We start from the raw sequence: 25,200 nt of genomic DNA on the forward strand, positions 1-25,200 counted from the left end.
ACTAAACTCTATTAATCAACAAAAATGTTTACAAGGATAGACATGGTATCGAAGGGAACTCCAAGCTACACATGTTGTCCCGTAGTCAATGAACTTGTGAACTTGTCGATGGTGTGAGCTTCATAATTCCTATTGCGTCACTATTGGGTAAAGAGACAGTTCACAGAAGATTTAGAACACTGCATAATCTCCTTTTTGATGGATGCATGAATCCCATTTACCCATTAATAATATCATCAATAATAACTTTGCAATCTAAGGCAGTGTGAATCTTTTGTTGTGTCAAATATGATGCTAGGCACAATCCCTCCCGACATGCGATTGCTTCCACCGATGTTGGTTCAGATGCTCCTCGATATATCAGCGTCGAAGCTCCCAGATATAGGCCATGGGAATCCCTACAAATTGCTGCTGAAGCTACTACTTCTCCATTCCTAGAGAAAGCTGCATCGCAATTTACCTTAGCAAAACCTGTGTGAGGCGCCAACCATCTTCTTTGCACCGAAACCCTTACAACATGTGAAGGGATTTTCTTGCACTTTTAATTTCTTCAATGAAGCTTTTTATAAAACATTGTGTTGAGAACGGGCTTTGGTACATATCCTCATGAATCGTCTTCCTCATTGCTGACCAAATTGCCCACTATGTCGAATCCAACTCCAGATCTTTCCGAGTCCATATTATCCGGCTAGCATCCAACCCCACATGGTCAGTGAGACTGGGCCATCCACCATGTCATATGCTAGTCTAGTTGGTTGAGAGTCCATACAACCCTTTCGACTCGGGACCTTTTAGGACAATTATCATACAATGTATAATCTCACAAACAAGTCACATACTTATTAATACACATCATCGATAATGTTCAAGGGCTACAGTGATCCATAAACGCATAGGGAAGTATCATCATCATACATGATTGCCTCTAGGGCATATCTCCAACGCGAACTGTTGCAATAAAGTGCGGAGCTCTTGAACTAACGTGTCACCTCCAATCTCACGGCAGTTCCAAGTAAGAATACTCATTGCTCCTTGTGGTTCTCCATCCCGGAGCCTGCCAATTTGTCAGCAGAATACTCTAGTTTTGAGGGTGAATTGCCCTTGTTTAGTTTCTTTGTGTCATGAAGTTTCCAATATTCAGGTGGAGGAGGTAGGGTTGGCATCCCAACCTTGATATGACCCTCTTTTGCAGCTGCATCGCCTTGCAGATGGTTCTCACTAAGGTCCTGTGGATCATCATTTTTATCTGTGTGCACCAGTTCAGTTCCCAAGTCTAGCTTCTTCACCGCTACCTGAAATGTGTCAGTCTTTCTCCTCTACCTCTTGAGCTGACCGTTCTTTAGAGGACTTGATGTCGTATCGTTGATACGTCTCCAACGTATCTATAATTTTTTATTGTTCCATGCTATTATATTATCTGTTTTGGATGTTTTGTATGCATTATTATGCTATTTAATATTATTTTTGGGACTAACCTACTAACCTATTGCAAGTTCATGTTTTTCCCTATTTTTGAGTTTTGCGGAAAAGGAAAACCAAACGGAATAAAACCTTCGTGATGATTTTTCTTGAACCAGAAGACAACCGGGAGACTTGGAGATGAAGTCGGAGGAGCCGTGAGCCGACCACAAGGACAGAGGGCGCGCCCAGGGGGGTAGGGCGCATCCACACCCTTGTGGGCCCCTCATGCACTTCCTGACCTAATTTCTGTGCCTATATATTCCCATATACCCCCAAACCAACAGAGGCGTCCACCAAAACACTTTTCCACTGTCGCAACCTTCTGTACCCGTGAGATCCCATCTAGGGACCTTTTCCGGCACCCTACCAGAGGGGGATTCGATCACGGAGGGCTTCTACATCAACTCCATTGCCCTTCCAATGAAGCGTGAGTAGTTTACCACAGACCTATGGGTCCATAGCTAATAGCTAGATGGCTTCTTCTCTCTCTTTGATTCTCAATACCATCTTCTCCTCGATGTTCTTGGAGACCTATTCGATGTAATACTTTTTTGCGGCGTGTTTGCCAAGATCCGATGAATTGTGGATTTATGATCAGCTTGTCTATGAATATTATTTGAATCTTCTCTGAATTCTTATATGCATGATTTGATATCTTTGTAATTCTCTTCGAACTATCGGTTTGGTTTGGCCAACTAAATAGGTTTTTCTTGCAATGGGAGAAGTGCTTACCTTTGGGTTCAATGTTGCGGTGTCCTTTCCTAGTGACAGTAGGGGTGGCAAGGCACATATTGTATTGTTGCCATCGAGGATAAAAAGATGGGGTTTTCATCATATTGTTTGAGTTAATTCCTCTACATCATGTCATCTTGCTTAATGCGTTACTCCATTCTTTATGAACTTAATACTCTAGATGCATGCTGGATAGCGGTCGATGTGTGGAGTAATAGTAGTAGATGCATAATCGTTTCGGTCTACTTGACACGGACGTGATGCATATATTCATGATCATTGCCTTAGATATCATCATAACTTGCGCTTTTCTATCAATTGCTCGGCAGTAATTTGTTCACCCACCGTATTATTTGCTATCATGAGAGAATCCTCTAGTGAAACCTATGCCCCTCGGGTCTATTTTCCATAATATAAGTTTTTGATCTATTATTTTTCAATATTTTACTTTCCAATCTATTAACGAAAAATATCAAAAATATTTACTTTACCGTTTATCTATCTCTATCATATCTTACTTTTGCAAGTAACCGTGAAGGGATTGACAACCCCTTTATCGTGTTGGGTGCAAGTTGTTTGATTGTTTGTGCAGGTATTCGGTGACTTGTGCGTTGTCTCCTACTGGATTGATACATTGGTTCTTAAACTGAGGGAAATACTTATCTCTAATTTGCTGCACCACCCTTTCCTCTTCAAGGGAAAAACCAACGCAAGCTCGCGAAGTAGCAATCGTCTAAATCAGCCTCCCCGTCAACATTCAGAGCAGCTTCCCCTGACGGTCATTTATGTGGGTTGTTACCCTCACTCCCATTCTGGCCGCCACTGCGACCTCTTCCTCGCATCCCTCTGAAACCACTCAGTTGTTGCCCTTTGTTTGTGATGTGAAACCACCTTAGTTGTTGTTGCCCTACCCATTTGGAAATGATCTCCTCTAAGCCATCATCCAATCACCATGCTCAATTTCTTCAACCCCATGAACACCATGACCACATTCTTCCTAGTTATGGCCTAGGACACCACAAACTTCACATAATAAGTAACCAAGTTTTTCATATTTCACAAGAAAAAAGATCCTCTCCCTTCCATTAAGATTCAATGGTGTAAATCGGGTAAGGACCTTTGCCACTTCTATCTTGGCGCAGACTCAGACATAGTTACCTTCAAAAACTATACATGGGTTCATCGCGACGCTCTTGATCTGACTAATTTTTCATGCTAGCTGATATGCTATGGGCTTAGACCGGTATAAATCTGAGATATCATGGATTTTGTGCCCATAAATTGATACGTTCCAACTGAACTTAACTTGGTGTTCCCTTTCCATCATACTCCTCGAACATCACCACCAAACCCTAGAAAAATCCAATGGCCCTAAAGCATGATATTGTCCCAATCTCCTAAACAAAACATTGTAGCACGAAGAGGCTATCATCAAGCTCCCTGATTTATGGTTTATGTGCCAAGTTCCACACATACCTCATCGTGCCCTTAAAGGAATTATGGCAGAAGAATTTGCGTGTATTCACCCTTGTAATAGCCAGCCATCTTGACAACTTCGAGAGATCGGCGATCTCCACCTCGCCGACAAACACATCATCCAACTCCGTGTCCTTCAAGTTCATCCTCCTCATGGCTTCTTCTAGATCAATTTGATCCCTTCCCTTGCCCTTACCCTTTGCATCTCCATTAGCTCCCGTCGACAACTCCGCCATCGTGATAGGATCATACAGGTGGGGTGGAACCCTGGGGTGGGTTTTGTTGCCGGAGCAGTATCACGAAAACCTCAATGCCAGTGGGAGCCGATGGAGTACAAAAACCATATGCACCTATAGTACAGGGTGTTTATCAACTCATGGCTACAAGAGAAAGGGGTCTCTTGTGAGTGGGATGCAAGCATAGCCTACTCAAGAGATTAAATGGACCACAGGCAGTTTGGCCCATTAACACATGCACATTTTCTTTTTTCTTGAAAATTCGCTTGATATATAAATAAATTGAGAAAAGTATGTTTATTTAGTGAATACATAATTAAAAATAAGTATATTTCATGCACATGTCGTTAGAACATTGTTCATTTTATGTAAAAATCTTGTTATTATTAAACAATTCCCCCATAATTTTAAGTAAATGTCCAAGCAATTAAAGGAAAACTTGTTCATGTATTTTTTCAAAAAAACTATGCAATTTTGGAATCGTGTTTATTCATTTTAAGAACAAAAAAATGTACAACTAAAAAAAGTGTTCACGCATCTTGAAAAATCTTCATATAGTTTGAAGAGTATTTACACATTTATTTAAAAGGGATTTTTATTTCTGTGCCCCTAGTTCGTTAGTTCTACTCATTCATCCCCACGCTCTTAACTTTTACTCACTTTTCTCCACTCCCTTGCCCGAAACCCTCAGAACTGGTCATAGCGGACGTTGACGTCGGGTCAATGGCTTGACCATTAACTCTAACGAGTGGGGCCGTGTAGGGCCGAGTCCATATTTTGACCGTTACGTGCTAACGAGTGGGGCCGCAAAACTGACACTCACTGTAACCTGAATCAGATCGAGTCGCTTCCGCGCCGCCCCCTCCGCCGCTGTCGTGCTGCCTTCGCCGCAGTCGTGCCGCCTCCGCCGCATCTACCCTCTCTCCCCATCTAGGATTAGGAAGCAATGTCGGGGAAGCACCCCGTCCGGCGCATCGACCGTGGAGATGATTGGGTCGAATCAGAGGTAGATAATTCATGGATTCCACCTGGGTAAGCATCGTTTTTCCTCTCAAATTGATTAGGAGATCCATAAATTAGGTTGTATTTGACCGTCGTTGGCGTGAATCGGTGCAATTGTTTTGAACATTTTCGGCCTAACTGCGCCCTTTATTTCATCGAATAGGGTTGATCCTGCACTTGCTTTTCTGCTGGTGGTTAGAATGGAAACTAGCGAGCTGCGTGCAACTAAACCGTATCTGATTTCTGGATTTTTTCTATCTGAAAGTGGCAGAAACCAGCGTTTCATTCACAGATTTCCATGAGGCACTCTATTGTGAGTATCTGTGGAGCCCTGCCGGTGTTGTTTAACTGAGATATTTCAACAGTACCGAGCAGAGATTTGTCCCATTAACTTGTGATGAGCATTTGGGATTGCTATTTAGTTTGAATGCTGACAGCCGTTTCGGTAAAATCCATATCGGTGTGCCTCAGGCACGCAAACAACATATCCAAGGTTGTTCAGACATCATCTGTCTCTGCTAATAGTGAGCGTCCTCGCACTCCTTGTAGGTTGAGACCAAGTAAACCTAGTGGTTCTGAAAGACACAACATGTCGGCTACCGCTAATTATGCCACTTCTCCTCTCCCTTCTGCACCTGATGTAGAAGTAGATGCAGAGCCTGACGAGGAAGTGCCTCGACATGATGATGAGGATGAGACTCTATTCCCTGAACTGGTAGATAGAGTCAGTCAACAGGAAATGGAAGATGAATATCCAGAGGAGCCTAGCAACTGTGCTAGATTTGATGACACTGACGATGAAGAGAGGGAGGAGAACATCGACTCCTTAGTTTTACAAGAATATGATGGTGAGTACATGCCAACAATTCAGTGGAACAGGGAGAATCCTCAGCTTACTCTAGGAACCATATTCAAATCGATGGTGGACTGTCGTAATGCAGTGACTACATATTGCATTCTCACTGAAAACTCCTATGAGGTCGATAGGAGTGAGCCAAGAAGATCCACTGTTCATTGCCATTATGATAGGTGTAGGTGGAGGTTGCATGCATCCACTATGCTAAAGGCAAATTGATTCAGGTATTACAACTGAATCTTTTTTTCAGATTATTTATCCATTCTATATTGAGATCATGTGTATTGTTTCTTAATTGTATTTGACATCATTTTTCATTTTGTTTCAGATAAAAAAACCACATGGGCACACTTGCCCACCTAGAGGGGGAGGGGGAAAGGACAAATCAAAGCTTGCAAAGACTAGGTGGGTGGCAGATGCAATCTTGGATCGGGTGAGGGAAACACCAAGAATTGGTCCAACATCACTCCATGGGAAGCTATTTGAGAAGTACAAGATTAATATACCTTACATGAAGATTTTCTATGCTAAGGAAAGGGCTATTGATATGATTAATGGTCCATGGAATGTGAGTTTTCAGTTGCTTTACACCTTCAAAGCTGAAGTGGATACGACTAGTCCAGGGAGTGTTGTAGAGATTGACAAGCATACAATTCAATACAAATTAAAAGGGAAGACAATGGAGAAGGAGTGCTTCAGGAGGGCTTTTGTTTGTTTCAAGGCTTGCTGGCAGGGGTTTCTGAATGGTTGTAGGCCCTATTTGGTTGTCGATGCAACTGCTTTGAATGGAAGATGAAGAGGTCAACTAGCAGCAACTTCTGCAGTTGATGGACACAACTGGCTATTCCCAGTTGCATTTGGTGTGTTGTAGGTAGAGTCTGAGGAGAGTTGGGTCTGGTTTATGTAGCAATTGCGCAACATTATAGGTACACCCTCAGGTTTAGTTATACACACAGATGTTTGCAAGGGTTTAGAGAGTGCAGTAGAAGTTGTATTCCCTAGAGTGGAACAGGGAATGTATGCGACACCTAGCGCAGAATTTTAAAAAGAAATTCAAAGGCAAAGTTTATGATGAGAACCTATGGCCAGCATCATACACATGCAGCATGAGGAAGCATGAGCACCATTTGAGAGTGTTGTACGCTCACAATCCTTTGGTGAAGGAGTACATGGATGAACATCATGGAAAGCTATGGTCAAGAAGCAAATTCAATGAAATCTACAAAGTAGCCTATGTGAACAATAACCTCGCTGAGTGTTTCAATGCAAAGTTCAAGTCAGTGAAAGGGCTTTTGTTGTGGCAAGCATTTGATAAGATTAGGAAGATGATCATGATAAAGATGGCTCTTCGTAAAAGAACTGCAGAAACACAATATGTTGGCCATCTTATGCTCCCATCTCTGATTAAGGCATTGCATGCCAAGGCAAGAGGACTAAGGATGAAATGCATTCGACCGTTGACATACGAGGCTGAGGTGACATACACTGACAGTAAAAATAGGGAATGAAGATATCCAGTGAACCTTGCAACTAAGGAATGCAAGTGTAGGCAATGGCAGATCTGCGGGACGCCATGCATACATGCCCTACATCTCATGACTGTTATTGGAGGTGAAGATGGTGAAGTTGATTAGTATTGCTCTGAATATTTCTCTGTTGCCAAATTTAGGGCTTCTTATGCTGAAATGTGCCCGCACTCTTGGGAAAATACCAATGGAACATAGTAGACCCATGGTTCTGATGAGGACATCCCAACCATGGGCACCACACCACCAACCATCAACGGTCCAATCACAAGAAGTCATGCAATGCAAATACAAGATCAGGTGAACGCCAACTTAAGTCTATCATTTGACCTTGAAAACATGGTTGTGCCTTCACCTCCTTTGTTGTTGGTTGAACTCAGGTGCGGTATCAAAGAAGGCCAAACACATTTCAGTCCATGCAAAACAATGTTTTATGTCGAGGAAACAAAGTTAGGAATTCATGAAGAATGAGTTGTCTGCTGAAGAAACATTTTTGCGATTCTGATGAAATAATGTTTTGGACGAGTTTGGATATCCCAACTTGCGAAAGATTTCCAGAACTCGAGTTTTCTGCTGAATGGAACATTGTTAGACCCTGATAAACAATGTTTGGTCGGGAACTACCAACCACCTCCAACAAGAGTATTCCAGAAGCTACCTCATTAAGTCTTGAAGCCATTTAGTCAAACAAAGCTGGTTCCCTTTCACACCTAAGCTGGATCCAGAAGCTAGTTCTCTTTCACACCTATCCAGGGGGGTTGTCCCGATTATAAATAGGCTAGCTCTTCCCTTCGTTGGGGACTTTTGCCATTTCTATCAAAGACCAAAGACATAGACTCCTCCTGAGATTGGAGAGCTCTTGTTATCCTTATTCTCGTGATTCCTTAAGAATTTGCTCCTAATTCGTGCTCCACAACTAGATCGTGTTGTGTGGGTTAGAGTTCGTGGTTTCCCTTGCGGATTGCACCTATCCCGTGCTCCACGACTTTGAGCATGGTTGTGTGGGGTAGTATTGCGGGTTGTGGATCGGTGAATGTTTGGATTGCAAGCTTCGGTGAGCACCCTCCTCGTCGGGTCATAATCTCTTATTTTCCATTTTCCGGCTGCTTGCAGCTAGTTATCCCCATCCGTTTATCGATCCTACGCCGTGAAGATCGGACCTCCCCTTGAACACCCTCTTCTCCGAAGACGGTGTCGCATCATCTGGTATTCAGAGCAAGGTTTACACGATAGGATCTGTATCTTTGTTTCTAGATCTATCCTTTTTAGTTTGGTTTTCTCTGTCCTAGAGTCCAAAGCCAAAAAGCCACAAAAAATCCAAGCCTTTGTTGCTGAGATCTAGTTGTTTGCTTTCCTCTTTGTGTTCGCACCAAGTTCTATCCAAAGATGTTGTTGTTTTTCTTTGAGTCTTGTTGTTGGATCTATTGTGCTGCAAAAAAAGAGCAAAAAAAGGATGAAAAAAAGAGTGAAAAACAAAAGCAAAAAAAAAGAGAAGAGAAAGTGTTGAGCAACTGTGCAATCATATTCAGTTTGGTGAGAAATTTTAGAAGTTGAAGTGGCAAGTGTTGCATCTCAAACGTGGTGCAATGATCTACAATTTTTTTCTTGTTCATTTGGTTTGCATCGATTGGATCTCAGCACTAGCCCTCCCTTTTTACCCCACCTAGATCCACCTAGAAACCGTCAGCTTCCTTCCTTTCATTTGCCCTTCCACTCCTGATTTGCTACTTCCGCACAGCCGCCAAGGAATCATTAGAATTTGGGTAAGCAAGAAGGTGAGTTGAGTGTTTTTCCACATATATTTTTCTTTTGTCCACCTGTTTCCAAGAGTTAACATGACAGGATCCAACACGAGTGTACATGGACATCAACATGTGGAAGATGATCTCCCAAAAACTCGCACAACACTTGGTGATATGATTGAGGAGAGTATAGTTGCAGCTATACGAAGGATGTTCGGTGGTCGTCTTCCTATCGCGGGTAACGGGGATCAACATCAACACAGCCCCACTGCCTCGCTGGCTACCGACAACCGGCAACGTCAAGGAAACAACGATCGCCATGTTGGTCGTGGAAGAGCGGCAGGAGCTGCTGCCCACGGTGCCCCTACTGTTGCTGCTGAATGGAGGCATGACAACTTTGCTGTCCCCTGTGAGGGTGGGCTGCATGGAGAAGATGCTCGCGGGCAAGGCCATGACCCCCGCGGGTTTGCTGCTGATCACCAACGACGAGCGACACATGATAGTGATGCCATCTTCCTTGAAGATCTCTCCGAGCATGGTGACGAAGATGAAGGCATGTGGGACTATGAACCCTACTCCCCGCCTCGCCGTGGTGCTGTTTTTGGTCGCAATGATCATCATTATGACCACCGTGATCAGGATGACCGTGACAACCAAGCAAGAGTCAAGCTACACGTGCCATCATTCACGGAAAAAGAGGATCTGGATGCATATATTGAGTGGGAAGAGAAGTGTGATCAAATCTTTCGCATCCATGGTTTTTCTGAAGCCAAGAGAGTTGATATTGCTGTTATGGAGTTCTCTAGTTATGCTCTTACATGGTGGAATCAACTGCAAGACGATCGGTTGATGTCAGGCAATAATCATATCCGCAGCTGGAGTTTGATGAAGGAAGTTATGAGGCGTTGTTTTGTTCCATCATATTATGAGAGGCAATTCTACAAGCGGTTGCAGGGGCTCACTCAAGGTTCCTACACCATTGAGGAGTACTATAAGGAGATGGAGGTGCTGCTAATTCGGACAAGAACCCGTGAAAGTGATGAGGCGAAGATGGCAAGATTTTTACATGGGCTGAATGATGAAATATTAGATTTTGTGGAGATGTTTCCTTATGATACATTACAAGATGTGGTACATCAAGCTATAAGAGTTGAGAAGAAGAATATGTGTAATGGTCGTACTCATGCTTTCCAAGGCCGCACCACCACCCGCTCATGGCAGCGAGCACAACAGACATATGGTTCTCAGTTTGAGGGTGCACCACCTAGACACCCACATGCCTCGATGGCTTCCTCACCTGCTATTCGCAATCAAGATAAGAGGTCATCAACTACACTAGGAGTATCCTCTGCTCCACCTCCAGAAAAGAGTTCTACACGCAACAGCGACATTCAATGCCACAAGTGCAAAGGAAGAGTTCATATTTCTTCAGAATGTCCTAGCAAAAGAACTATGAGCATCAATGAACGAGGTGCATGGGAGTCTGAAAGTGACTCTGAAGGTGGCAATGATGAAGTGGAAGAGGAGCAAGGTTGGGAAGTAGGAGGAACTATTTTATCTCATGAGGAACTTGATGGAGAATCTTTGGTTGTATGTCGCTCACTTAACGCTCAGGTTGTGGAGGAGGAAAAGGGGCAGCGCATAATCTTTTCCACACCCGTTGCCTTATCAACACAAAGATATGTCGAGTGATTGTTGATAGTGGCAGCTGCAACAATATTGCAAGTACGGAGATGGTCGAGAAGCTTCAATTGCAAACAGAACGTCACCCACACCCATACCGCATGCAATGGCTGAATGATTGCGGCACAATTAAGGTGATTAGTAGCGTGCAAATAACATTTTCCGTAGGTAAATATCAGGATGATGTTGAGTGTGATGTGGTGCCGATGCACGCTTGTCACTTGCTTCTTGGGCGACCGTGGTTGCATGACCATGATGTGCAAATCAGCGGGTGTGCAAATCGCTTATGTTTTGTCCATAGAGGCGAACAGTTCACTTGGCTGCCCATGACACCCAAGGAAGTCTATCTTGATGAGATGAAAAGAAAGGGAAAGAAAAAGGGAGAGAGTGATCATACACAACGAGCGAGCCACCAACATAGTGAGGGAGTGTTTCCATAGCCAAAAGCTCCACAACCAAATATGACCAAGCCCCGGGAAAAAACAGAGATTAGTTATGATGGCTAGGAAAAGGGATCTGCGGGAATTGAGAGAACCTAATACTCCATTCTTTGTACTCATGTACAAGGAAACTTTATTGGTTGCTAATGATTTACCCTCAACTCTTCTTAGTGTTGTTTTTGATCTTTTGCAGGAGTATGAGGATGTGTTTCCCAAGGAGGTACCACCTGGTTTACCACCGAAGCGGGGCATTGAGCACCAAATTGACTTGGTTCCGGGTGCCCCACTACCAAACTGACCACCATACCGAGCAAACCCAGAGGAGATGAAGGAAATTCAGAGGCAAGTAGAATATCTTCTTAACAAAGGGTACATAAGGGAAAGTCTTTCTCCTTGTGTTGTTCCCATTCTTTTAGTTCCAAAGAAAGATGGTACCATGCGCATGTGCACTGATTGCAGATCCGTTAACAACATAACTGTCAGATATCGCCACCCTATTCCTAGGCTCAATGATATGCTTGATGAACTTTGTGGCTCCACCATATTTTCTAAAATCGATTTACGAAGTGGTTACCACCACATAAGAATGGAAGAGGGTGACAAATGGAAAACTGCTTTTAAGACAAAATTTGGCTTGTATGAATGGTTGGTTATGCCTTTTGGATTAACAAATGCACCTAGTATTTTCATGAGATTGATGAATCATGTGCTTAGATCCTTCATTGGCCAATTTGTAGTGGTCTACTTTGATGACATATTGATTTTTAGAAAAAATTTGGAGGATCATGTTGGACATATAAAATGTGTGCTTGCTGTCCTACGAGAGGAAAAGTTGTATGATAACGTGGAAAAGTGCACATTTTGCATAAACAAGGTTGTGTTTCTTGGCTTTGTTGTTTCAGCAAAAGGTGTGGAGGTCGATGAAGAGAAGATCAAGGCTATTCGTGAGTGGATGCCTCCACAAAATGTGAGCCAAGTACATAGCTTCCTCGGACTTGCAGGTTTCTATCGCCGGTTCGTGAAGGATTTCAGCACCATTGCTGCACCAATGAATGAGTTAATGAAGAAAGAGACTCCATTCCAATGGGGTGATGCCCAAGACCAGTCCTTCCAAGAACTGAAGATGAGATTGACATCAGCCCCATTGATTTCCCTTCCTGATTTTGGTAAGACATTTGAGATTGCATGTGATGCAAGTGGTGTTGGCATTCGTGGAGTACTAATGCAAGAAGGTAAACCCATCGCCTATTTTAGTGAGAAGCTTAATGGTCCAACTCTTAATTATTCCGTTTATGATAAAGAATTGCATGCACTTGTTCGATCTTTGGAAACATGGCAACATTACCTGTGGCCAAAAGAGTTTGTAATACATTCTGACCATGAATCTTTAAAACATCTTAAGGGCCAACTTAAACTGAACTGTAGACATGCAAAATGGAGTGAGTTCATAGAGTCTTTTCCTTATATTATCAAGTATAATAAAGGGAAGGATAATGTTATTGCCGACACATTGTCTAGACGTCACATTTTACTTTCCCAACTTGATGTTAAAATCTTGGTTTAGAAAGCATCAAAGAACTGTATGCTAACGACTCATTCTTTGCTGAACCATTTTCAAAGTGTAACAAGGGAAATGGATGGGAGAAGTTTCACTTGCATGATGGATTTCTATTTCGAGCTAACAAATTGTGCATTCCAGATTGTTCTGTTCATTTGTTGCTCTTGCAGGAGTCTCACGCTGGTGGTCTCATGGGACATTTTGGAGCCAAGAAAACTGAAAGTGTGCTCGTTGATCACTTCTTTTGGCCGCGAATGAGACGTGACATGGAACACTACGTGATGAGATGCGAGATTTGTTGGGTTTCGTAGTAATTTCAAAAAATTTCCTACGCACACGCAAGATCATGGTGATGCATAGCAACGAGAGGGGGAGAGTGTGATCTACGTACCCTTGTAGATCGACAACGGAAGCGTTAACTTGGTTGATGTAGTCGTACGTCTCCACGGCCCGACCGATCAAGCACCGAAACTACGGCACCTCCGAGTTCTAGCACACGTTCAGCTCGATGACGATCCCCGGACTCCGATCCAGCAAAGTGCCGGGGAAGAGTTCCGTCAGCACAACAGCGTGGTGACGATCTTGATGTACTACCGTCGCAGGGCTTCGCCTAAGCACCGCTACAATATTATCGAGGACTATGGTGGAAGGGGGCACCGCACACGGCTAAGAATATGATCACGTGGATCAACTTGTCTCTAGGGGCGCCCCTTGCCTCCGTATATAAAGGCTCAAAGGGGGTGGCCGTCCGGCCAAGAGGAGGTGCGCCAGGAGGAGTCCTACTCCCTCCGGGAGTAGGACTCCCCCCTTTCCTAGTTGGAATAGGATTCACGGAGGGGGAAAAGAGGAGAGAGAGGAGGAAGGGGGGCTGGCCCCATCTCCTTGTCCTATTCGGACCAAGGGGGGGAGGGGCGCGCGGCCCATCTCTGGCCACCTCTCCTCTCTTCCACTAAGGCCCACTAAGGCCCATATACCTCCCGGTACTCTGGTAAAATCCCGATTTCACCCGGAACACTTCCGATATCCAAACATAGGCTTCCAATATATCAATCTTTATGTCTCGACCATTTCGAGACTCCTCGTCATGTCCATGATCACATCCGGGGCTCCTAACAAACTTCGGTACATCAAAATGCATAAACTCATAATATAACGGTCATCGTAATCTTAAGCGTGCGGACCCTACGGGTTCGAGAACAATGTAGACATGACCGAGACACGTCTCTGGTTAATAACCAATAGCGGAACCTGGATGCTCATATTGGCTCCTACATATTCTACGAAGATCTTTTATCTGTCAGATCGCATAACAACATACGTTGTTCCCTTTGTCATCGGTATGTTACTTGCCTGAGATTCGATCGTCGGTATCCCATACCTAGTTCAATCTCGTTACCGGCAAGTCTCTTTACTCGTTCCGTAATACATCATCCCGCAACTAACTCATTAGTTGCAATGCTTGCAAGGCTTCAGTGATGTGCATTACCGAGAGGGCCCAGAGATACCTCTCCGACAATCGGAGTGACAAATCCTAATCTCGAAATATGCCAACCCAACATGTACCTTTGGAGACACCTGTAGAGCTCCTTTATAATCACCCAGTTACATTGTGACGTTTGGTAGCACACAAAGTGTTCCTCCGGCAAGTGGGAGTTGCATAATCTCATAGTCATAGGAACATGTATAAGTCATGAAGAAAGCAATAGCAACATACTAAACGATCAGCTGCTAAGCTAATGGAATGGGTCATGTCAATCAGATCATTCAACTAATGATGTGATCCCGTTAATCAAATGACAACTCTTTGTCCATGCTTAGGAAACATAACCATCTTTGATTAACGAGCTAGTCAAGTAGAGGCATACTAGTGACACTCTGTTTGTCTATGTATTCACACATGTATTATGTTTCCGGTTAATACAATTCTAGCATGAATAATAAACATTTATCATGATATAAGGAAATAAATAATAACTTTATTATTGCCTCTAGGGCATATTTTCTTCAGTCTCCCACTTGCACTAGAGTCAATAATCTAGATTACACAGTAATGATTCTAACACCCATGGAGCCTTGGTGCTGATCATGTTTTGCTCATGGAAGAGGCTTAGTCAACGGGTCTGCTACATTCAGATCCGTATGTATCTTGCAAATCTCTATGTCTCCCACCTGGACTAGATCCCGGATGGAATTGAAGCGTCTCTTGATGTGCTTGGTACTCTTGTGAAATCTGGATTCCTTCACCAAGGCAATTGCACCAGTATTGTCACAAAAGATTTTCATTGGACCCGAAGCACTAGGTATGACACCTAGATCGGATATGAACTCCTTCATCCAGACTCCTTCGTTTGCTGCTTTCGAAGCAGCTATGTACTCCGCTTCACATGTAGATCCCGCCACGACGCTTTGTTTAGAACTGCACCAACTGACAGCTCCACCGTTTAATGTAAACACATATCCAGTTTGCGATTTAGAATCGTCCGGATCAGTGTCAAAGCTTGCATCAACATAACCGTTTACGATGAGCTCTTTGTCACCTCCATATACGAGAAACATATCCTTAGTCCTTTTCAGGTACTTCAGGATGTTCTTGACCGCCGTCCAGTGATCCACTCCTGGATTACTTTGGTACCTCCCTGCTAGACTTATAGCAAGGCACACATCAGGTCTGGTACATAGCGTTGCATACATGATAGAGCCCATGGCTGAAGCATAGGGAACATCTTTCATTTTCTCTCTATCTTCTGCAGTGGTCGGGCATTGAGTCTGACTCAACTTTACACCTTGTAACACAGGCAAGAACCCTTTCTTTGCTTGATCCATTTTGAACTTCTTCAAAACTTTGTCAAGGTATGTGCTTTGTGAAAGTCCAATTAAGCGTCTTGATCTATCTCTATAGATCTTAATGCCTAATATGTAAGCAGCTTCACCGAGGTCTTTCATTGAAAAACTCTTATTCAAGTATCCCTTTATGCTATCCAGAAATTCTATATCATTTCCAATCAGTAATATGTCATCCACATATAATATCAGAAATGCTACAGAGCTCCCACTCACTTTCTTGTAAATACAGGCTTCTCCGAAAGTCTGTATAAAACCAAATGCTTTGACCACACTATCAAAGCGTTTATTCCAACTCCGAGAGGCTTGCACCAGTCCATAAATGGATCGCTGGAGCTTGCACACTTTGTTAGCTCCCTTTGGATCGACAAAACCTTCTGGTTGCATCATATACAACTCTTCTTCTAGAAATCCATTCAGGAATGTAGTTTTGACATCCATCTGCCAAATTTCATAATCATAAAATGCGGCAATTGCTAACATGATTCGGACAGACTTAAGCATCGCTATGGGTGAGAAGGTCTCATCATAGTCAATCCCTTGAACTTGCCGAAACCCTTTTGCGACAAGTCGAGCTTTGTAGACAGTAATATTACCGTCGGCGTCAGTCTTCTTCTTGAAGATCCATTTATTCTCAATTGCTTGCCGATCATTGGGCAAGTCAACCAAAGTCCACACTTTGTTCTCATACATGGATCCCATCTTAGATTTCATGGCTTCAAGCCATTTTGCGGAATCTGGGCTCACCATCGCTTCTTCATAGTTCTTAGGTTCATCATCTAGTAGCATGACTTCCAGAACAGGATTACCGTACCACTCTGGCACGGATCTCACTCTGGTTGATCTACAAGTTTCAGTAGTATCTTGTTCTGAAGTTTCATGATCATTATCATTAGCTTCCTCACTAATTGGTGTAGGTGTCACAGAAATAGTTTTCTGTGATGCACTACTTTCCAATAAGGGAGCAGGTACAGTTACCTCGTCAAGTTCTACTTTCCTCCCACTCACTTCTTTCGAGAGAAACTACTTCTCCAGAAAGTTTCCGAACTTAGCAACAAAAGTCTTGCCTTCGAATCTGTGATAGAAGGTGTATCCAATAGTCTCCTTTGGATATCCTATGAAGACACATTTCTCCGATTTGGGTTCGAGCTTATCAGGTTGAAGCTTTTTCACATAAGCATCGCATCCCCAAACTTTCAGAAACGATAACTTTGGTTTCTTGCCAAACCATAGTTCATAAGGCGTTGTCTCAACGGATTTTGATGGTGCCCTATTTAACGTGAATGCGGCCGTCTCCAAAGCATAACCCCAAAACGATAGCGGTAAATCAGTAAGAGAAATCATAGATCGCACCATATCTAGTAAAGTACGATTACGACGTTCGGACACACCATTACGCTGTGGTGTTCCGGGTGGCGTGAGTTGCGAAACTATTCCGTATTGTTTCAAATGTACACCAAACTCGTAACTCAAATATTCGCCTCCACGATCAGATCGTAGAAACTTTATTTTCTTGTTACAATGATTTTCAACTTCACTCTGAAATTCTTTGAACTTTTCAAATGTTTCAGACTTATGTTTCATTAAGTAGATATACCCATATCTGCTTAAGTCATCTGTGAAGGTGAGAAAATAACGATATCCGCCACGAGCCTCAATATTCATCGGACCACATACATCTGTATGTATGATTTCCAACAAATCTGTTGCTCTCTCCATAGTACCGGAGAACGGTGTTTTAGTCATCTTGCCCATGAGGCACGGTTCGCAAGTACCAAGTGATTCATAATCAAGTGGTTCCAAAAGTCCATCAGTATGGAGTTTCTTCATGCGCTTTACACTGATATGAACTAAACGGCAGTGCCACAAATAAGTTGCACTATCATTATCAACTCTGCACCTTTTGGCTTCAACATTATGAATATGTGTGTCACTACTATCGAGATTCAATAAGAATAGACCATTCTTCAAGGGTGCATGACCATAAAAGATATTACTCATATAAATAGAACAACCATTATTCTCTGATTTAAATGAATAATCGTCTCGCATCAAACAAGATCCAGATATAATGTTCATGCTTAACGCTGGCACCAAATAACAATTATTTAGGTCTAATATTAATCCCAAAGGTAGATGTAGAGGTAGCGCGCCGATCGCGATCACATCGACTTTGGAACCGTTTCCCACGCGCATCGTCACCTCGTCCTTAGCCAATCTTCGCTTAATCCGTAGTCCCTGTTTCGAGTTGCAAATGTTACCAACAGAACCAGTATCAAATACCCAGGTGCTACTGCGAGCATTAGTAAGGTACACATCAATAACATGTATATCACATATACCTTTGTTCACCTTGCCATCCTTCTTATCCGCCAAATACTTGGGGCAGTTCCGCTTCCAGTGACCAGTCTGCTTGCAGTAGAAGCACTCAGTTTCAGGCTTAGGTCCAGACTTGGGTTTCTTCTCTCGAGCAGCAACTTGCTTGCTGTTCTTCTTGAAGTTCCCCTTCTTCTTCCCTTTGCCCTTTTTCTTGAAACTAGTGGTCTTGTTGACCATCAACACTTGATGCTCCTTCTTGATTTCTACCTCCGCAGCTTTCAGCATTGCGAAGAGCTCGGGAATAGTCTTATTCATCCCTTGCATATTATAGTTCATCACGAAGCTCTTGTAGCTTGGTGGAAGTGATTGGAGAATTCTGTCAATGACGCTATCATCCGGAAGATTAACTCCAGTTGAATCAAGTGATTACAATACACAGACATCTTGAGTATATGCTCACTGACAGAACTGTTCTCCTCCATCTTGCAGCTATAGAACTTATTGGAGACTTCATATCTCTCAATCCGGGCATTTGCTTGAAATATTAACTTCAACTCCTGGAACATCTCATATGCCCCATGACGTTCAAAACGTCGTTCAAGTCCCGGTTCTAAGCCGTAAAGCATGGCACATTGAACTATCGAGTAGTCATCAGCTTTGCTCTGCCAGACGTTCATAACATCTGGTGTTGCTCCAGCAGCAGGCCTGGCACCCAGCGGTGCTTCCAGGATGTAATTCTTCTGTGCAGCAATGAGGATAATCCTCAAGTTACGGACCCAGTCCGTGTAATTGCTACCATTATCTTTCAACTTTGCTTTCTCAAGGAATGCATTATAATTCAACGGAACAACAGCACGGGCCATCTATCTATAATCAAACATACATAAGCAAGATACTATCAGGTACTAAGTTCATGATAAATTTAGGTTCAATTAATCATATTACTTAAAGAACTCCCACTTAGATAGACATCCCTCTAATCCTCTAAGTGATTACGTGATCCAAGTCAACTAAACCATGTCCGATCATCACGTGAGATGGAGTAGTTTCATTGCTGAACATCACTATGTTGATCATATCTACTATATGATTCACGCTCGACCTTTCGGTCTCCGTGTTCCGAGGCCATATCTGTATATGCTTGGCTCGTCAAGTATAACCTGAGTATTCCGCGTGTGCAACTGTTTTGCACCCGTTGTATTTGAACGTAGAGCCTATCACACCCGATCATCACGTGGTGTCTCAGCACGAAGAACTTTCGCAATGGTGCATACTCAGGGAGAACACTTCTTGATAATTAGTGAGAGATCATCTTATAATGCTACCGTCAATCAAAGCAATATAAGATGCATAAAAGATAAACATCACACGCAATCAATATAAGTGATATGATATGGCCATCATCATCTTGTGCTTGTGATCTCCATCTCCGAAGCACCGTCGTGATCACCATCGTCACCGGCGCGACACCTTGATCTCCATCGCAGCATCATTATCGTCTCGCCAATCTTATGCTTCCACGACTATCGCTACCGCTTAGTGATAAAGTAAAGCATTACAGCGCGATTGCATTGCATACAATAAAGCGACAACCATATGGCTCCTGCCAGTTGCCGATAACTCGGTTACAAAACATGATCATCTCATACAATAAAATTTAGCATCATGTCTTGACCATATCACATCACAACATGCCCTGCAAAAACAAGTTAGACGTCCTCTACTTTGTTGTTGCAAGTTTTACGTGGCTGCTACGGGCTTAAGCAAGAACCAATCTTACCTATGCATCAAAACCACAACGATAGTTTGTCAAGTTGGTGCTGTTTTAACCTTCGCAAGGACCGGGCGTAGCCACACTCGGTTCAACTAAAGTTGGAGAAACTGTCACCCGCTAGCCACCTTTGTGCAAAGCACGTCGGGAGAACCAGTCTCGCGTAAGCGTACGCGTAATGTCGGTCCGGGCCACTTCGTCCAACAATACCGCCGAACCAAAGTATGACATGCTGGTAAGCAGTATGACTTATATCGCCCACAACTCACTTGTGTTCTACTCGTGCATATAACATCAACACAAAAAACCTAGGCTCGGATGCCACTGTTGGGTTTCGTAGTAATTTCAAAAAAATTCCTACGCACACGCAAGATCATGGTGATGCATAGCAACGAGAGGGGAGAGTGTGATCTACGTACCCTTGTAGATCGACAACGGAAGCGTTAACTTGGTTGATGTAGTCGTACGTCTCCACGACCCAACCGATCAAGCACCGAAACTACGGCACCTCCGAGTTCTAGCACACGTTCAGCTCGATGACGATCCCCGGACTCCGATCCAGCAAAGTGTCGGGGAAGAGTTCCGTCAGAACGACGGCGTGGTGACGATCTTGATGTACTACCATCGCAGGGCTTCGCCTAAGCACCACTACAATATTATCAAGGACTATGGTGGAAGGGGGCACCGCACACGACTAAGAATATGATCACGTGGATCAACTTGTCTCTAGGGGTGCCCCTTGCCTCCGTATATAAAGGCTCAAAGGGGGTGGCCGGCCGGCCAAGAGGAGGCGCGCCAGGAGGAGTCCTACTCCCTCCGGGAGTAGGACTCCCCCCTTTCCTAGTTGGAATAGGATTCGCGGAGGGGGAAAAGAGGAGAGAGAGAGGAGGAAGGGGGGCCGGCCCCCTCTCCTTATCCTATTCGGACCAAGGGGGGGGGAGGGGCACGCGACCCATCTCTAGCCACCTCTCCTCTCTTCCACTAAGGCCCACTAAGGCCCATATACCTCCCGGGGGGTTCCGGTAACCTCCCGGTACTCCGGTAAAATCCCGATTTCACCCGGAACACTTTCGATATCCAAACATAGGCTTCCAATATATCAATCTTTATGTCTCGACCATTTCGAGACTCCTCGTCATGTCCGTGATCACATCTGGGACTCCGAACAAACTTCGGTACATCAAAATGCATAAACTCATAATATAACTGTCATCGTAACCTTAAGCATGCGGACCCTACGGGTTCGAGAACAATGTAGACATGACCGAGACACGTCTCTGGTCAATAACCAATAGCGGAACCTGGATGCTCATATTGGCTCCTACATATTCTACGAAGATCTTTTATCGGTCAGACCACATAACAACATACGTTGTTCCCTTTGTCATCGGTATGTTACTTGCCCGAGATTCGATCGTCGGTATCCCATACCTAGTTCAATCTCGTTACCAGCAAGTCTCTTTACTCGTTCCGTAATACATCATCCCGCAACTAACTCATTAGTTTCAATGCTTGCAAGGCTTCAGTGATGTGCATTACCGAGAGGGCCCAGAGATACCTCTCTGACAATCAGAGTGACAAATCCTAATCTCGAAATACGCCAACCCAACATGTACCTTTGGAGACACCTGTAGAGCTCCTTTATAATCACCCAGTTACATTGTGATGTTTGGTAGCACACAAAGTGTTCCTCCGGCAAACGGGAGTTGCATAATCTCATAGTCATAGGAACATGTATAAGTCATGAAGAAAGCAATAGCAACATACTAAACGATCAGCTGCTAAGCTAATGGAATGGGTCATGTCAATCAGATCATTCAACTAATGATGTGATCCCGTTAATCAAATGACAACTCTTTGTCCATGGTTAGGAAACATAACCATCTTTGATTAACGAGCTAGTCAAGTAGAGGCATACTAGTGACACTCTGTTTGTCTATGTATTCACACATGTATTATGTTTCCGGTTAATACAATTCTAGCATGAATAATAAACATTTATCATGATATAAGGAAATAAATAATAACTTTATTATTGCCTCTAGGGCATATTTCCTTCAAGATTTGCCACAAAGCTAAGTCCTGCTTGAATCCTCATGGTTTATATACTCCTCTATCTGTTCCGAATACTCTGTGGGAAGATATTTCTATGGATTTTGTTCTTGGTTTACCATGGACTAAGAGGGGGAGTGACTCGGTGTTTGTGGTAGTTGATCGTTTTAGCAAAATGGCACATTTTATCCCATGTCATAAGAGCGATGATGCTTCACACATTGTTGATCTGTTTTTCAGGGAAGTTGTGCGGCTACATGGAGTACCACACACGGTTGTGTCAGACGATACCAAATTTCTGAGCTACTTTTGGAAGACCTTATGAGGAAAACTTGGCACCAAGCTCCTATTTTCCATGACATGCCACCCACAAACTGATGGACAAACTGAATTTGTCAACCGGACTTTATCGATGATGCTGCGAGCAGTCCTCAAGAAGAATTTGAAGATGTGGGAAGAGTGCCTACCTCATGTGGAGTCCGTGTATAACAGGGCGGTACATTCGACCACTAAATTTTGCCCATTTGAACTTGTTTATGGCTTCAAACCTATTGCTCCCATCGATCTTTTGCCTTTGCCACTACAGGAACGAACTAGCCTAGATGCAAGCAAGCGTGCTGATTTCGTCAAGAAACTTCATGCCCAGGCAAAGGAGAACATTGAGAAAATGACTAAACAATATGCGAAGCGGGTAAACAAGACCAGGAAGAAGCTGGTGTTCGAGCAAGGTGATTTGGTCTAGGTACACCTTCGGAAGGACCATTTTCCAGAGCAACGCAAGTGCAAGTTGCAGCCACACAGCGATGGACCATTTGTGGTGCTCGAGAGGATCAACGACAATGCATACAAGATCGATCTTCCAGAAGAATATGGTGTTAGCCCGACCTTCAATATCTCCAATCTTTCCCCATACTTTGGGCCTTTAGAGTCGAGAACGACTCGTTCTCAAGAGGGGGAGGATGATGAGGACATCCCAACCATGGGCACCACACCACCAACCATCAACGGTCCAATCACAAGAAGTCGCGCAATGCAAATACATGATCAGGTGAACGCCAACTTAAGTCTATCATTTGACCTTGAAAACATGGTTGGGCCTTCACCCCCTTTGTTGTTGGTTGAACTCAGGTGCGATATCAAAGAAGGCCAAACACATTTCAGTCCGTGCAAAACAATGTTTTATGACGAGGAAACAAAGTTAGGAATTCATGAAGAATGAGTTGTCTACTAAAGAAACATTGTTGCGATTCTGACGAAACAATGTTTTGCATGAGTTTGGATATCCCAACTTGTGAAAGATTTCCAGAACTCGAGTTTTCTGCTGAATCAAACATTGTTCGACCCCAATAAACAATGTTTGGTCGGGAACTACCAACCACCTCCAACGAGAGTATTCCAAAAGCTACCTCATTAATTCTTGAAGCCATTTAGTCAAACAAAGATGGTTCCCTTTCACACCTAAGCTAGATCCAGAAGCTAGTTCTCTTTCACACCTATCCAGGGGGTTGTCCCGATTATAAATAGGCTAGCTCTTCCCTTCGTTGGGGACTTCTGCCATTTCTATCAAAGACCAAAGACATAGACTCCTCCTGAGATTGGAGAGCTCTTGTTATCCTTATTCTCGTGATTCCTTGAGAAATTGCTCCTAATTCATGCTCCATGACTAGATCATGTTGTGTGGGTTAGAGTTCATGGTTTCCCTTGCGGATTGCACCTATCCTGTGCTCCACGACTTTGAGCGTGGTTGTGTGGGATAGTATTGCAGGTTGTGGATCGGCGAATGTTTGGATTGCAAGCTTCGGTGAGCATCCTCCTCGTCGGGTCATAATCTCTTATTTTCCATTTTCTGGCTCCTTGCAGCTAGTTATCCCCATCCGTTTATCGATCCTACGCCGTGAACAAGGTTGTCAGAATCGGGGATTCTAAATCGGATTGGAGCTTCGATGGTAGGGTCATGAATCGTAGAATCTTCACTATCAAGATCGTAGAAACGTAGATTCTATGAACTAAAATTGTAGAATCAGAGGGGTTAGCTTGGATTGTAAAGTCGTAGAATCGTACAACAAAATCACGATTCTGACAACCTTGGCCGTGAAGATCGGACCTCCCCTTGAACACCCTCTTCTCCGAAGACGGTGTCACATCAGGTTCAAACTCCATTCTCCTGTACTGACTAGACCACCAGGAAGACCAAGGAAAAACATTATAAGAGCTGGTGAAGAGGGTCGTGTAAAAACCGCGTAAGTGCAAAAGATGTGGTATTGTAGGGCATATTGCTAGGCGTTGTACCAATCCAGTTGATGCATCATTTGGAGAAGATGAACAGTGGGTAGTAGCAAATGCAGAGGAGAATGCAGCTGAAGTAGCAGCTTGGTATGGGTGCAACCTTTCCCTTTTTTGCATTTGTTCTCTTTTTATCGATGGCTAAGCTTATTTCTATTTGACCTAGCTCTAGGATAATTAGAGGCACATGACAGAAAAGACCTAGAGAGGAAGAAACTTCAGTTGAACCATCATCTGATGCAGAATTTGAAACCATGGCTTATGAAGGTTTTGAAGCTATAAGAGAGGAGGAAGTTATTTTGTCTGAAGTCCTTTAAGGACTAGTGAACCCATAGATGACCGTCAACTGGTCATCACTTGCTCGGTCAGTCAAAGCTCAACAAAACCGCCACCACCAAAAGTGAAGATCAGAAGCAACAAGACAAAGCTTTCAAAAGCACAAAATATCCAAGCTAGGGAAACCAGGAGCAAGACGGTTAACCCATCCCGGAACATAAGGAGCAAGGCAGATATTTGAATTTGAACTTGAATGCAAGTCATAAACCTTGAACTTCAAGGATTTTAATAAGGATTTTGTCGCCAATTTTAACTACTGTGAAAACTTGTAAGTTTTAATATTTTTATTTGTAATTTGATGTGAAATTTGAGGTAGAATACAAAATTGAGGCAAAATTTGAATTTGAACCAACACTTGAAGTCCATTCCCTGTGGTGTGAGTTGAAATCCGATCTCTTTTGCGTGGTAAAACTTGTAGTCATGAGAAATGTGCTCCAAATGAGCTCCCAAGCTAGGGTAAACAGTCCCATTTGTAATCAAGTTTTTTGGACCTACTCTAAATGAGCCAAATAATTTTTATTAACACCTATTCAATCTATATAGTGTAGATTCGAAGTATCACTATTTATTGAATTAATCTTCATATTTTTACTTTTTTTTGAAAAAATATACTTTAAAAGAAAACCATTAAAACATGTTTAAAATATGAAAATGGAAAACTAAGTTCAGATCCTTCTTATTCACTTTGAAATCAAGCTTTGGTGATTTTTTTATATTCAAAAAACAAAGGGAACCCTACCTCCTCTCCTTGGACTATATGAAATGTTGTACGTGATAGCTCATATGTGTGAAGGTTTTTTCATGAAAATGTCCATAGACAAAGTTTATGATTTTTGGTTGGTAACATGTCACACAAGATAACATTGTGCGCAGGTTATATTTTTTT

The 25,200-nt window shown here is 43.2% G+C and overlaps 1 pseudogene; it reads left to right on the forward strand.

Moving 5' to 3' along the window:
- Positions 1-9,350: 9,350 nt before the first annotated feature.
- Positions 9,351-23,523, forward strand: LOC123129660 (uncharacterized; annotated as a pseudogene).
- Positions 23,524-25,200: the final 1,677 nt, after the last annotated feature.

This window comes from Triticum aestivum, chromosome 6A, assembly GCF_018294505.1.
Source record: "Triticum aestivum cultivar Chinese Spring chromosome 6A, IWGSC CS RefSeq v2.1, whole genome shotgun sequence".
NCBI lineage: Eukaryota > Viridiplantae > Streptophyta > Magnoliopsida > Poales > Poaceae > Triticum > Triticum aestivum.